The following is a 13,913-nucleotide window of genomic DNA, read 5'->3' as shown; positions in this document are numbered from 1 at the left end:
TTCGTGAAAAATGAGATGAACCTTCCAGTAGGTGTCTTGTTCTGAGTCGGAGCCGGAAGCCGTTCCAATGGCTGCATTAGTTCAGGGAAGGAAAAGCACTTGAGCATTAACGATTTACCAAGTTGTATTTCTGCGGTTCTATTTTTGGGCTCTGCTGATCAAAAAGCCCTGTACCTTATGAACCCGGACTCTGAACATCCTCTCCCTAGTTTACTATAAAAAGGAGATTCTTTAATAAAAAATAGAGCTAAGGTGAGAATCCAAAAGGCTCCCGAGTCCTCGGTTTTCCTTGTGGGTCCCGAACTTCTGGCTGAGCAAGCACAACCTGGCGAGTCGTAGGAAGGAAACAGAAGTGAAGTGTTGTCTTCCTGTGAAGTCTTTCCTCAGAATGAAGAGTTAAGGAAATGGTCAAAACGAGGGTTCCTGACTTAAGTTAACAATGCTTCCTTGGGAGGGGAAAAAAAAAACAACAACAAAAAACACTTGACAGGAAGTGTGGCGGGTCGTATGTTGTGAGGAAAACCAGTGGGGCTCTGGAAGATTCTCTAACCTGTGTCACAAACTAGCAGGTTTTGAGCCAAATGTGGACCTCAGCAATGCTTTGTGTGGCCTCAGTGGTGTGTTTTAAACTTTGAATTAGTTGACAACTTTTACAAGTCAGATTTCCTCCTCAAAGTTGGGATTTGCACTTGTCTTCAAAAGTGGGAACTGTCTGCTGTGGACCAGCTGGGCACGGTCGGTAACACAGACCCCTGTGGGGAAGCCAGGCCCTCCCTGGTGCACCCGTTTCCATGGCCTATTGCCTCCCTCTGGGTCTATATGACTCATTGAAATCTCTTGCCTTCCCCTCTATGCATTTGGAGTTTTAGGATGTGCTATGGGCCACGGGCAAGTCCATTATCCACTCCAGTCTCCATTTTATTTACTTCCAAAATGAAAAAAAAAATAATTTTTTTTAAGTATTTAGTTCTGTTCAGCTGTAAATTCTGTAAGAGAAGTACCTTCCTCCACTCATGAAAACTCTCATGGAAGAAGGTGGGAAGAGAGACTCAACATTATGTACCTGGTGATTTCTGGGCTGAGAAATTTTTCTAGAGAGCTCTGATTTGCATGTCTGATTTCTTTTTCTCTTATTTCATTCTCTTTGATTCTTTCCCCTAAAAAAAAAAAAAATCAGTATGTTCTCTGGCTGCCGCTTGGCCCTTCACACAGCTCTGCCTCTTCTTCCTGGCGACATTTTCAGGTTCCCAGATTGACACTTTCAGCAGTCATGTCAGACTCATATGACTGAAAACTCGTCTTTTGGCTGACGTGAGCCGTGTCCCCAAATTAATCTTCCAACCTAGCCCCTAAAAGCACAGGGGTTCTTGAACACATGCTACAGGGGCACCTTTACAAGCTAGGCAGGTGCCGACTGGACACTGACTTTCTATACAAAGCTGATCAGAAACTAGTCACATACACGTGCACACGTGTATGCTTGAGCATGTACACACACACACACACACACACACACACACACTGAGCCCTGGGCAGCTTTGCAGATGTGTTTTACTTACCCCATTTTGTATTAAAAAAAAAAATTGTAATCCATTATTTACAAACAAACAAGCAAACAAACAAAAAGAGACATTTCACATGAGAAATCCAGTTATCTGGCCAATTAAAAATTTTTTTTAATGTTTATTTATTTTTGAGAGAGAGAAAGACACTGTGCAAGCAGGGAAGGGGCAGAGAGGGGGAGACACAGAATCCGAGGCAGGCTCCAGGCTCCGAGCTGTCAGCACAGAGCTGGACGCGGGGCTGGAACTCACAAACTGCGAGATCGTGACCTGAGCCAAAGTCGGATGCTCAACCGACTGAGCCACCCAGGTACCCTCCCCCTTTAAAAATTTTTTTAATGGCTCCTCTTTAAATAGAAGGCATGTCGAATGTGGGCCGACGTCCCCAGACGACAAGAATCGGCCAGGCTGAACAGCAGCTGCCTTGCCAGAGATGGGTCTGTGCTCTCCAGGCTGCCAAGGGCCCAGTCTAGCACTTTTGTCACCACCCCCAATTTTCCAGCTCCAGACAGCGTGGGAATCCGATCTACAAGTTCCTGTTTGGATCTGAAATGCCTTTGTCCTTCAAGAACAGGATGCGAATCTAGATCAGATCAAACACCCGCACCCTTGAGGCAGAAGCGTATGCTTGCATTGTTCCCATTTTACAGATGGTAAAGAGGGGCACGGAGAGATCAAGTCCACTGTCCAAGGTACGTGCCCCGTGAGTGGGCCAGCCAAGGTCTTTGATGCAAGAGTCCACTTAACCAAATTATGATAGTTTCTTTTTTCTTCCTTTTCCTTTTTTCTTTCTTTCTTCTTGTTTTTTTCTGTTTTGTTTTTGTTTTACAGTAGTGTTTGTAGGAACAGTGAGTTGACTTAAAAAAAAAATCTGGAGTTAAAGGGGCACCTGGGTGGCTCAGTCGGTTAAGCATCCGACTCTTGATTTTGAGTCAGGTCATGGTCTCGTGGTTCATGAGTTCAAGCCCCCCGTCGGGCTCTGTGCTGTCAGCGTGGAGCCTTCTTGGGATCGTCTCTCTCCCTCTCTCTCTCTCTCTCTCTCTCTCTTTCTTCCCCTCTGTCTCTGCTCCTCCCCCACTCATGCTCCATCCCTCTCTCAAAAAATAAATAAACTTTAAAAAAAAAAAAAAGAAAGAAACAGAGCAACAGATGTCCCCCGAGAAGGCACGTGCTTCTGCAGGCTGCTCTACCTTCCACCATGTCCTTTTTATAAGCAATTGCTCCAAAATCCCTCATGACACTGCCAGACCCCTCTGCCACCAGAGCTGACTTCTCCAATAGGCACAACGCCTGGGGATCATGATACCCTGGGTCCACAAAACTGTTTTAACTTTTTTTTTTATTAGAAGAGAGGTAAATATACTAACAAACATATGATAATGAATCCAACCTGGATTGTGTTTGTCTTCATGGCAAAGCAGTCATTAGATACAATGATATTTTTTTTAATTGGAAGAAGTGGCCATGAGAGCAAAATTGCCTGCCGCTGGAAAGAATCAGGATTGCTGAAAGACGTCACTTTGCGACTCCTGGTTCAGCAGAGCCACAGCTGTTTTTCTGAATTTCTGTGGATGCTATAGGGTGACTACTTTTCATATGGAGATCAAGAACACAGAGTCTGGGAGCGCCTGGGTGGCTCAGTCTGTTAAGGGTGAGCGTCCGACTTCAGCTCAGGTCATGATCTCGTGGTTCGTGGGTTCGAGCCCCATGTCGGGCTCTGTGCTGACAGCTCGGAGCCTGGAGCCTGCTTTGGATTCTGTGTCTCCCTCTCTCTCTGCCCCTCCCCTGCTTGTGCTCTGTCTCTCTCTCTCTCAAATATAAAAGAAAACATTTAAACAAGAGAAGAAGAAGAAGAAGAAGAAGAAGAAGAAGAAGAAGAAGAAGAAGAAAAAGAACACAGAGTCTGGAACCAAACTGTCTGGGTCTGAAGCCAGGTTCTGCAACCTACAAGTCATGCGACCTCCGGCAGTTGACTTGCCCTCCTCATCTGTGAAGTGGAGATAAAATCTTTAGACTCGCTTGGGGAATGAATGAACGCATATATATGTAAAGCACTTAGAACAGGAAATGCTCACTCTTATTCCTTGCACTGCGGATTGAATGATTGTGTCCACCCTGCTGCCCCCACGAAATTCCTAAGTTGAAGCCTAGCCCTCCAGTTGGAGGGTGTTTGGAGATGAGGCCTCCCTCGGAAGTGATTAGGTTTTAGATGAGATCACGAAGGTGAGGCCCCCATGGTGGGATGACTGGCCCTATAAGAGACAAGAGAGAAAGCTTCTCTCTCTCTCTTTCTCTCTTTCTCTCTCTCTGCTGTTAGCATTTGGTGGCGACTGTCTGACACTTCGCTAACTCGGGGCTTCTCATCCTCGACACTATTGACATCTTGGATCAGGATATTATTACAGCTGTTCTGGAGTCTCCCTGGCCTCTACCTTTCGGACGCCAGAGGCATCGAAGCATCCTCGCATCTCTGGCTGCGACAAACAAAAGCGTCTGCCGACTTCAACCCGTATCTTCTGGAGGGGATCCGTTCATCTAAAAATGGTCCCAGGGGGCGTGGGTGGCTCAGCTCACTCATTCCTCCAGATACGTTCTGAAAAACATAACTGGAGGCAGTATGGGACAGTGGTCAGGGGCTCCGCTTCCCAGGGGAAAAGAAGAACAGGCACAGAGCCTTGACCCCTGCTCTCAACCTTCTAACGGCTTCTTGAATGGGAACAGTCATAAGAGCCAAAACCAATTCAGTACGAAACGCACTTAGCTCAGACCTTTGAACGTGGCTAATCATGCCATCAGGGGAGTGATAATAACAACTTATATTTACTGAGCGCCGACTATGTGCTAGGCTGCTACTCTACACGCATGATGACATTTGAACCCTTACCATAGGTCGCTGCAGTGGGTGCTTTTATTCCCATGCTTCGTTTATGAGAACCAGAAACAGATTCGCAGACGTTCGGCAATTTTCCCAGGGTCCCATAGTAATCAAGCGTTGGAACCAGAATTTGAATCTAATGTTTGCCATCCCGACCACACTGCTTCTTACTCATTGAATGTTCGTGAAAACTTTATCAAGTGGACACTGTTAACGGCCCCATTTGACAGACGAGGAAACTGAGGCACAAGAAAGTTCACTAACTTGTCCCAAGCCACCTAAGTCAGACATGCTCATATTGGCTGCCCCGGGGGCCAGGAACCATCCAGAGTACTCCCATGTACGGTCCCATTTGATCTTTGCAAACATTACTGGAAAGAGATTATCACCCCACCTTATAGAACAGAATACAGAGCCCCCAAGATACACTGTAAATTGGTTTTGGTTACACAGCAATTATGCAGGGTCATTGGGATTCAAATCTGGTTCTGACTGACCACAGAGGTTAAGCCCTTAATCGTCACAAGATCCAGTGGCCTCCTCCCCCTGGCCCAGTGGCCCAGATCTCATGTGGACATTTCTCTCTCCTTTCTATGTCCCTTCCCCTCATAAATCCCCAAAATTAGGATCCTGTAGATGCGGCCTGAAGTTGGGACTAAACTTTAATCTCAGGAACTCACTTAAAGGTCACAGCTCCCAAACAGAGAAACTAGGGACCTGCCAATGATTGCCAGCTGAACTTGATCACCTCCACGACTCACCGCGGAGTCATTCAGTTCACATACTGCAAAACTGAGTCAGAGACACATTCTTCTATTCCTCTTAGGCAATCAAACAATTAAGAAACAGCTCTCGGGGCGCCTGGGTGGCTCAGTTGGTTGGGCGTCTGACTTCGGCCCAGGTCATGATCTCACGGTTCGTGAGTTCAAGCCCCACATTGGGCTCTGTGCTGACAGCTCGGAGCCTGGAACCTGCTTCCGATTCTGTGTCTCCCTCTGTCTCTGCCCCTCCTTAGCTCACACTCGCTCTCTCTCTCTCTCTGTCAAAAATAAATAAACTTTAAAAAATTAAAAAAAAAAAAAAAACAGCTCTCTTGAAAGCCCAAAAAGCTCCATGTTCATCGATTGGAAAGCTTTTTCTGTATATTTGGATAAGCACTGTTGTTTCCAGAATAAATGAGATTGATCAGTTATATTTATAAACTTACCTTAAAAAATTAAGAATGTTTCTCTAAACCTCATGTTCAAGAAGCCCCAAGGTTGGTAAATACTCAAAAGCAGCCTGTATCATGTTAGGGTTGATTCAGGGAAGCAGAGCCACGAGGAGTGGGACAGAAAAGGGATTTATTATGTGATTAAACCTTAAGCAATTGTGGGCGCTGAGCAAGGGTTCTCAAGGGCCCTTGATTCTGGTTCTGGCACGAGGCCTGACGTCAGCAGAACTGGTGGTTGGGAAGATAGGCAGGAACCGGGGAGACCAAAGACAGTCTAGAACCTCCAGGGTACACGAGAACTTTGTCTCTTCTCTTTGCCTCTGATCCCCATGATATACGTGAGCCACGGGAGCAGCTGAAGTCTTTTCACCATGGCCTTACATGCCTGCCCGGCCCAGGACGCGAAGGCCAGAAGGGGCTGACCATTGGGGCTGGTGGAGACACCACCCCAGGCCCACAGCTTGAACGGATAGATGAACGACAGCTTTGGAGGGCTGCAGAAGAGTCCTTCAGAGAGCCGAAGAAAGGGCTTCTCCTTCATTTCCCTCTTCTGAATCCCATGCAGATTTCTCTCGTGGACAACTCCTTCTGGAAATATACAGGAAAGCCAATTTGGAGAAATGTCCCACCTTGGCTAAACCGACATGGCGCAAATCTGCCAGCCATCTGATGAGTTTCTTACTTGGAAATTAATAATAGAAGCAAATGTATTGTTTCTTCCACCCACCCACCCACTTATCCATCCATCCATCCATCCGATCGTCCATCCGTCTGTCCATTCATCTGTCCATGCATCCATCCATCCATCCATCCATCCATCGAACACTAGCATCCCTCATTAGGCACGGGAGACACAGGCCAACAAAATGAGCTCATAGTTCTCCGGGAGCACACTTCTTTCATCTGGGTACTGGTCTCCCTGCTTCCCTTGGGCACAGCCCCTCCCACCTCATTGGGTTCTCTACAAAATCGCCAAAGTGATACTTTTAAAACATGGATCACGGTGCTTCTTGCTCTCAGCCTCCCAATGGCTTTCCACTGCACTAACGATAAAATCCGAATCCTTACCATGGCCTAGAAACCCTCCCCATTCTGACGCCGGCCACCCCTCTGTTCCCATTTCCTGAGGTTGCCACCCACACCCCCCACTGCACCCACACGGCCTGCTGCTTTTCCTTCATCTCACCCAGCAGGGCCCCCAACCTCCCGGTCTGCGCATGCGCCATCTGGTTGCCTGGCCCACACTCCTAGGGCCTCCGGGCACCGGCCTCGCTTCTTTTCAGCCTCCATCGGATGTCACCGCCCGAACAAGGTCCTCTCTGTCCCCCATATAGATCCCTCCAGCACGTTCTCCTCTTACCAGCTTCGTATCTCCTCATGACACTCATCACTACCTGACTCACTATGAATTTGTTCATTTGCTTATCCCTGGTCTTCCTCACTGCCAAGGGCACTCCAGGAAGGTAGGGACTCTTATCTGCAGTCACTTTGTCCCTGCCTTACTCTCTGTCCCATTTCCTAGTTTTATTTCCTTCACGGCACTTAGCACAATTTAAACTGACGTATTATTCACAGCATTTGTTTGCTGCCTGTCCCTTTAACACTAGACTCTGGGGACCCCGGGGGGGGGGGGGGAGGGGGTGGGCAGGAGGTGGCCTTTTAAGTTCTAGGCAGAGGCTTGCAGACACTCAGCTCCCTTCTGTAGGATTAACGAAGGGCCCTCCTGAGGACATCCATGCGCTACAGCAACCTTGATGTTGGGGGGGGCCATCGTGGCAATAAACTTCTTCCAGTGAATTGCATCTTAAAAATGTCAGAGCCCCGACTAACCCAGCGATCACAATCCATATCGCCATCAAGGGGCAGACTGATACCACACGCTTCCTGATCTGGTGCCGCGATATGCACACGGCACCACTCATGGAGTGTTCCTGTCAAAATGCTCCACCGGCATCTAATCAGGAAGAAGCAATCAGAAAAACAGACCCGAACTGACACGGGTTCTGCAGAACAGCTGGCCGGCTCTCTCCCAAACTGACAGCTAAGCGTCCGACTTCGGCTCAGGTCACGATCTCACGGTTTGTGAGTTCGAGCCCTGCATCGGGATCTGTGCTGATGGCCGGGAGCCTGGAGCCCGCTTCGGATCCTGTGTCTCCCTCTCTCTCTGCCCCTCCCCCGCTCATGCTCTGTTTGTGTCTCCCTCAAAAATAAATAAACATTAAAAAATAATAAATAAATAAATAAATAAATAAATAAATGGCATTTGGGGTTGGGACACAACTGAGAGATTTGAATGTGGACCAGACTGATAATGGCATTGTATCAACACCAAATTTTCAGAATTTGCTAATTGCATATGCCTGTGTGGAGAATGCCTTTGCTCTTAGGTGATACTTGCCAAGGTTTTTAGGAGTAAAAGGGCATGATGACCGCAACAATTTGCTCTCAAATGACTTAGCAGAAAAATGATGTATGTATATACTACATTATTATGTATTGTACGTGTTACACGATATATATTATGTATCATAAAGAGAAGGAAGAAGCAAAAGGGAAGAAGCAAGGAAGAAGGGGCAAAATGCTAACAGTGTCAAGAATCTGGGTGAAAGGTAAAAAATGCATTAATGGTGCTAATTCTTCCAATGTTTCTGTGGCTTGAGATTTTCAGTCAAAAGCTGAAACATTTTTGGAAAGCACCAAATGGATGAATGGATAAAGAACCCGTGATCTATGTGAAAGACGGCGTACAACGTCATGCCTGTAGATAACAATATTGCGGAATACACTTCAAGACATGTTAATAAGGGGTAGATCTCAGTTTTCAGTGTTCTTCCCGCCCTAAATTTTTTTTTTCTTTCTTAATCCAACCTACTGCAAACGAACCCACAGAGAATTCTTTCGTATTTCCACCTGGCTTCCTTGGAATATCAGCTCTCCAAAGGATCCAAATCCCTCCTGTCTTTGATGAGTCATTTCACCATGTGTCAGTTCATGGTTAGACATTTCACATTTCACGGTGGGTTGAGTTGGGAATTTATAAGCTCTTATACAGCAAGTTATTTATGTTAGACTTAAAACGTTTATTTTAATGGAATGCTTCACTTATTCACACACACACACACACACACACACACACACACACACCGAGTCACCAGGTTGGATTTGTCCCCATTGACACTGATCTCATCCAAGAACTCGATGCCTCATCTGCCTCCGTTGTCCACCTCACTTTCCCCGGGTGAAGTCACACTTTGACCGGAATGTCAGGCCTCCTTGGCCTCTTTGAACCCTCCCTCAGGAGGTCAGTAATAACTCCACAAACAGCCAACTCCCTCAGTTGGTCTGAGCCACGCTGCTGACTGGTTGAGGCATGCAGCAGAGACGCTGAGAGAGAGAGATGCTGTGGGGACAACCTTTTGTTCTCCTCTCCCCCCTCCAGCCTCGGTGGGTGCAGGGGGCGGCTCTCAGAGCAGCTCACCGGAGCTCACACACACCAAGTGGGAGCTGTACTAAATCATTAACTCAACCCCGACCCCGGCTTGCACTTACAACTTGGCATCAGAACACAGCAGGAAACAAGTCCTCACGCTTGACCCTGAACCCCATAAACCCGAAGCCTTTTTACAGAAGGTTTGTAGCGGTAAGAAAACGCCGTTCTGAAAAATGCACATCAAACCAGAAGGCGTTAAAGATATTGGAACTATAAAACAAGGAGAAAAGGGTCCAGTTGAATTGCCCTGATTCCTTCTCAGCAAATCTAGTCTTTCTCTTCTTTGCCAGAAATAATTACTACCCGGAATTCCTGAATGTGGTGTTATTTCCAACTTGTTTTACACGATGGCTATATAGGAACATATTCATAAGAAATAGGTCACGTTTGCAGGTTTCATGAAGCACATCTCTTTCTGCAATTGGCTTTTTATCCATTAAGCTTTTGAGATCTTACCTTGCTGATACCTAGAGATCCAATTCATTGATTTAAAAAAATTTTTTTTTTACATTTATTTTTGAGAGACAGAGAGACAGAGCACAAGCAGGGGAGGGGCAGAGAGAGAGGGGGAGACGCAGAATCCGAAGAAGCCCTCAGGCTCCAAGCTGTCAGCACAGAGCCTGACGCGGGGCTCGAACTCACGAACCGTGAGATCATGACCAGAGCTGAAGGAGGACACTCAACAGACTGAGCCACCCAGGCGCCCCTGGCCCGTGTGAAACTCTTAATGAACAATTTTAACACATGGGGGTGGGGGGAGGGGGAACGCCGTATACACTTACAACTTAACATAGCGTAACTTTTATCCTTTGTCCCATGTCCACACAATTGTCTTTGCATCTTATATAAAAAGCACCTGCCTCCCAGAATAACAGCCTCGTAACACGTATGTCGATCTACTAATAATAATGATGATTTAAAAATAATAGCTAACATATACAGAGCGTTGGCTGTGTGTCAGGAGCTTCTTGCATTCAGTAAACGTACTTCCAAGCCATCGTCACAATCACCCTATTATTTAGATACTATTATTATTCTAATGTTGCTGAGGAACCAATAGAGCTTAAAGCAGATAGGCCACTTGAGGGGGGCCGCAGGGCTAGGAACTGGTGAACTCAGAATTTGCACTGTCCCCTTAAGAAGATGTGCGACGTTGGCAGATTGACTTAGTTATTCTGCCTCTACTCCGCCTCACCTGTAAAAGGGCAGAAAGTGCTAGGAGCTGTTATTAGACGGAACTGTTGCCTAATGTAAGTAGGCGGTAAGGTGCTGAGCACGTGGTAGGCACTTAGTAATTAGTAGCGCTCATGATTTTTGTGCTTAGTAGTTCTGTCATTTAAGAATATGATAAATAGGGGCGCCTGGGTGGCTCAGTCCATCGAGCGTCCAACTTTGTCTCAGGTTATGATCTCACGGTTCGTGAGTTCAAGCCCCACGTCGGGCTCGCTGCCGTCTGCACAGAGCCTGCTTCGGATGCTCTGTCTCCCCCTCGCTCTGCCCCTCCCTCACTTGTGCTCTCTCTCTCTCTCTCTCTCTCTCTCAAAGATAAATAAATGTTAAAAATTTTTATGAATAAAGGCACTATTAAAAGGAAAAGCTAGGGGTACCAGGGTGGCTCGGTCGGTTAAATGTTGACTTTGGCTCAGGTCATGATCTCTTGGTCTGTGAGTTCGAGCCCCATGTGGAGCTCTGTGGAACCTGCTTCGGATTCTGCGTCTCCCTCGTTCTCTGCCCCTCCCCCACTCGCACTCCGTCTCTCAAAAATAAATGAACGTTAAAAACATGTTAAAGGAAAAGCTAAAATGAGAGATGCTTGTTGTCACACTGTCCTGTTCTGAGGGCGAATTATTCTGACCCCTTGACATCTGGATATTTCTTAATCTGTGTGACCATTGGGGATGGCTTGTAATCATCTTCACAGCTACTCGGAATACTCTCCCCTTCTTTTTAAAAAGGTTTTTAAAAGTTTATTTTGAGAGAAAGTGTGCAAGCAGAGGAGGGGTAGAGAGAGGATCCCAAGTGGGCTCTGCACTGTCAGCTCAAAGCCCGATGCGGGGCTTGAACTCACGAACCGCAAGATCATGAACTGAGCTGAAATCGAGAGTTGACACTTAACTGACTGAGCCACCCAGACACCTCGAATTTGCCCTTGATTCTAAAGTCAGGTTCAACCCTTCACAATCCACGGGAGCAAGTGATACAACTCAAGTGTCTATCCAACTTAAAAGAGGGGATAGAACTGAATAATCGTATATGCCTCGAGAGAGAAAATGTAAAAAAGTTTTGCCCTAACAACCTGAGTCATAACCAGAAAACTTTTGTTGCTCAACCAGCCATTGTCCATGGCCCAGGTATTAAAATCATAGAATTTCAGGCCTCAAGGAGCTTCACAGATGATAGAGTAAAACACTTCCAAAGTCTTTCAAATAAATTTGGGAAATGCTGTCTCCCACGCACCATCTTGAAGGTCATGCCGCATGTACTAGCACTTTAAAGGCACCAAGGAGTCCCATAATGATAATTTAAAAGTCTTTGTAACCTGCTTAGCACCTTGCTTCCCTAAATAATTGGGTCACAGAATGCTGTAATTATTAAGGCCACAATGCCCACGTCTGGGAATCAATACCCCGCACTCATTCAGCTCAGGGGTCATTGATCTAAGGAAACCTACTTTACACAGAGAGAATGGGGAGGCCCAGAGGCAAGCGGGCAGATGGCAGACGGGGTTCTCTGATACCCAGTTTAGTCCCTTCTCCACCATCCCACACATTCCCCTTTCTGGAAAATAAGAGCTACCTTCCTAAACTTCCCTCATCCCACTGCCCAGAGAGGACACATCACGTTTCGTGCAGAACTCAGCGTCCATGATTAGAGACAATTGCTTTCTGTCTCCTCTTCCCCTCCAATTATGACATTATCATCAGCATCTGTTGAGAACCTACTAAGCACTGAGCTAAATGGCTTAAGCCATTGAATTCTTACAACCTAGACATTATTATCCCCGTTTTACAGATGTGCTAATTGAGGTTTACTGAGAAAACTAGCAGAAAAGACATCTGCCTTTTTGAAAGCCCTGTTCCTTCTGTGTATGGTAGCAAGCTAATTTAGCCTGGTCACAAGTGATGGATAGGCAGGCTTGCAACGGACTCTAGAAAAGGCGAAGAACTTTACAGCTGTTTATTAGTCATTCCACCAAGCAAAGAGAATATCGTCTAAATTTATAAGGGAGCTCAAGGCTCAGGGAGAGTAAGTCACTTCCAAGGCTTCAGAAAAGTTCAAAAGCTTTTCACAGCTCTGATCTTGCTCAAAAGTTCTCCTCTTCCAGTTTGACGGGGAAGATCCAAGCCGTATCATTGCCATCTTCTCGGCCAGTCCTCAGCCTCACCTAGCGGAAGCAACTTGAGTTGAGAGTTAGGTCTAGACTTGCATCCTGGTATGTGTGCCTTGGGTAAGTTATGGCCCCTCTTTGAGACTCAGTTTCCTCATCTGTGAAAGGGGCGCCTCGCACAATGCTTGCACGCACTTGGCCTTCCATACATGGCAGCTGCTTCTCCTTTTACATACCTGGTGATTTTTGCCTATTTGTATCATCCGCGTGTTGTGGCTTACGGTGTCCCCCGTAGGTGCCACGGTACCACCACTGCATGCATGTGCTGACGATGGGGATGTTTTCCCATCACTGTCAACAGAGACCAGCGACAGGCTGGGGCAGTCCGTCACCTATGCCCTCCGTGACTACAGTGACCTGGGGAAAAAAAGATTGCTCAAAAACTGCCAGTGACCCTGCCGGGGGATCTGCCACACGCCAGCTGGATGGCTGCCCTTATCGGGAGGTCCTAGTCACTTTCTCAGCTCTGCACCTGCGGAAGGAAAACAGGCTGTCAGCCACCATCCAAAGGTCGAAGGAGAGCTCAGCAGTTGTCAGCTGCTGATCCTGTTTCTTTGTGAGTCGCCCGCCCAGAATGTTCAAAAAATCTGCTCACTCCCGTCTTTTACACTTATCCAAGGGATTAATGCCTCAATGTGTGACGAGTCCCATTTGCTGTCAATTCCCTCAGCCCGAAAGTTGGTACGAATACAACCACATTGATTACTTCTGCATCTTTGGGTAAGGCTTCCCTCAACTTTGGGTCTTGTAATTTCCCTCGTTGTATATTCCCCAAGGTTTGCCTTGGGGCTTTGTTGTGTCTTTCGTGAGAAGGAAAATGGGATAGAGGAAAAGGGAAATATTTATTGGGAGACATCAATGGGTTTTTGTACGAGGCTGTATTACAGCTCGTTGGGGTGGGCACGATTGTCCTAATTTTGCTCAGAAAAGCCAAGTAAGTACCTAAGCACAAGTTCTTTCTCCACGTGGCACAATCAATATCAAAGAAGGTCAATTATGGATTGAGTTCCTACCATCTATGATGACGATGGTGATAATGATGAAGGAAACAATACAGTATAACCCCATGGAATCATGACCCATGGGGTTCAGTCCCAGGTAGGAGTCACCATGAAAGAAACACAATCTGCCACCAAAAAATAATTATAACTCAAGGTTTTTACATAGATTTCTCTACAACAATGAGGGAATCTACAACCAAGAGAGGAAGACAGATGTGATTTAGATTTAGCGTCGTCAATGCTACAAGGTGGGGCAGACAGGTAGAGGCAAACAGAGAGTTTGGTGAGATTGATCCCTTGTGGATGAAAGCAGGAGACACTCCGGCCAGAGCCCGCCTCATCTACCCCATCCATCCGTTCTCTACCTTGCTGACCTCACCCCTT

The 13,913-nt window shown here is 46.6% G+C and overlaps 1 long non-coding RNA gene across 1 annotated transcript; it reads right to left on the bottom strand.

Annotated features, from left to right (window-relative positions):
* Positions 1 to 5,763: 5,763 nt before the first annotated feature.
* LOC147582823 (uncharacterized) lies at positions 5,764 to 13,077 on the bottom strand. Its single transcript, XR_015248795.1, has 2 exons — positions 12,705 to 13,077; positions 5,764 to 6,238 (listed from the first exon to the last, which is right to left on the bottom strand). It is a non-coding gene; the product is annotated as an uncharacterized LOC147582823 (long non-coding RNA).
* Between the last annotated feature and the right edge of the window lie 836 nt (positions 13,078 to 13,913).

Source organism: Puma concolor, chromosome A3, assembly GCF_028749965.1.
Source record: "Puma concolor isolate L17-30 chromosome A3, mPumCon1.1.hap2, whole genome shotgun sequence".
Classification (NCBI taxonomy): Eukaryota; Metazoa; Chordata; class Mammalia; order Carnivora; family Felidae; genus Puma; species Puma concolor.
Note: the sequence above shows the minus strand (reverse complement) of the source record. Positions and strands in the feature narration are given on the sequence as shown.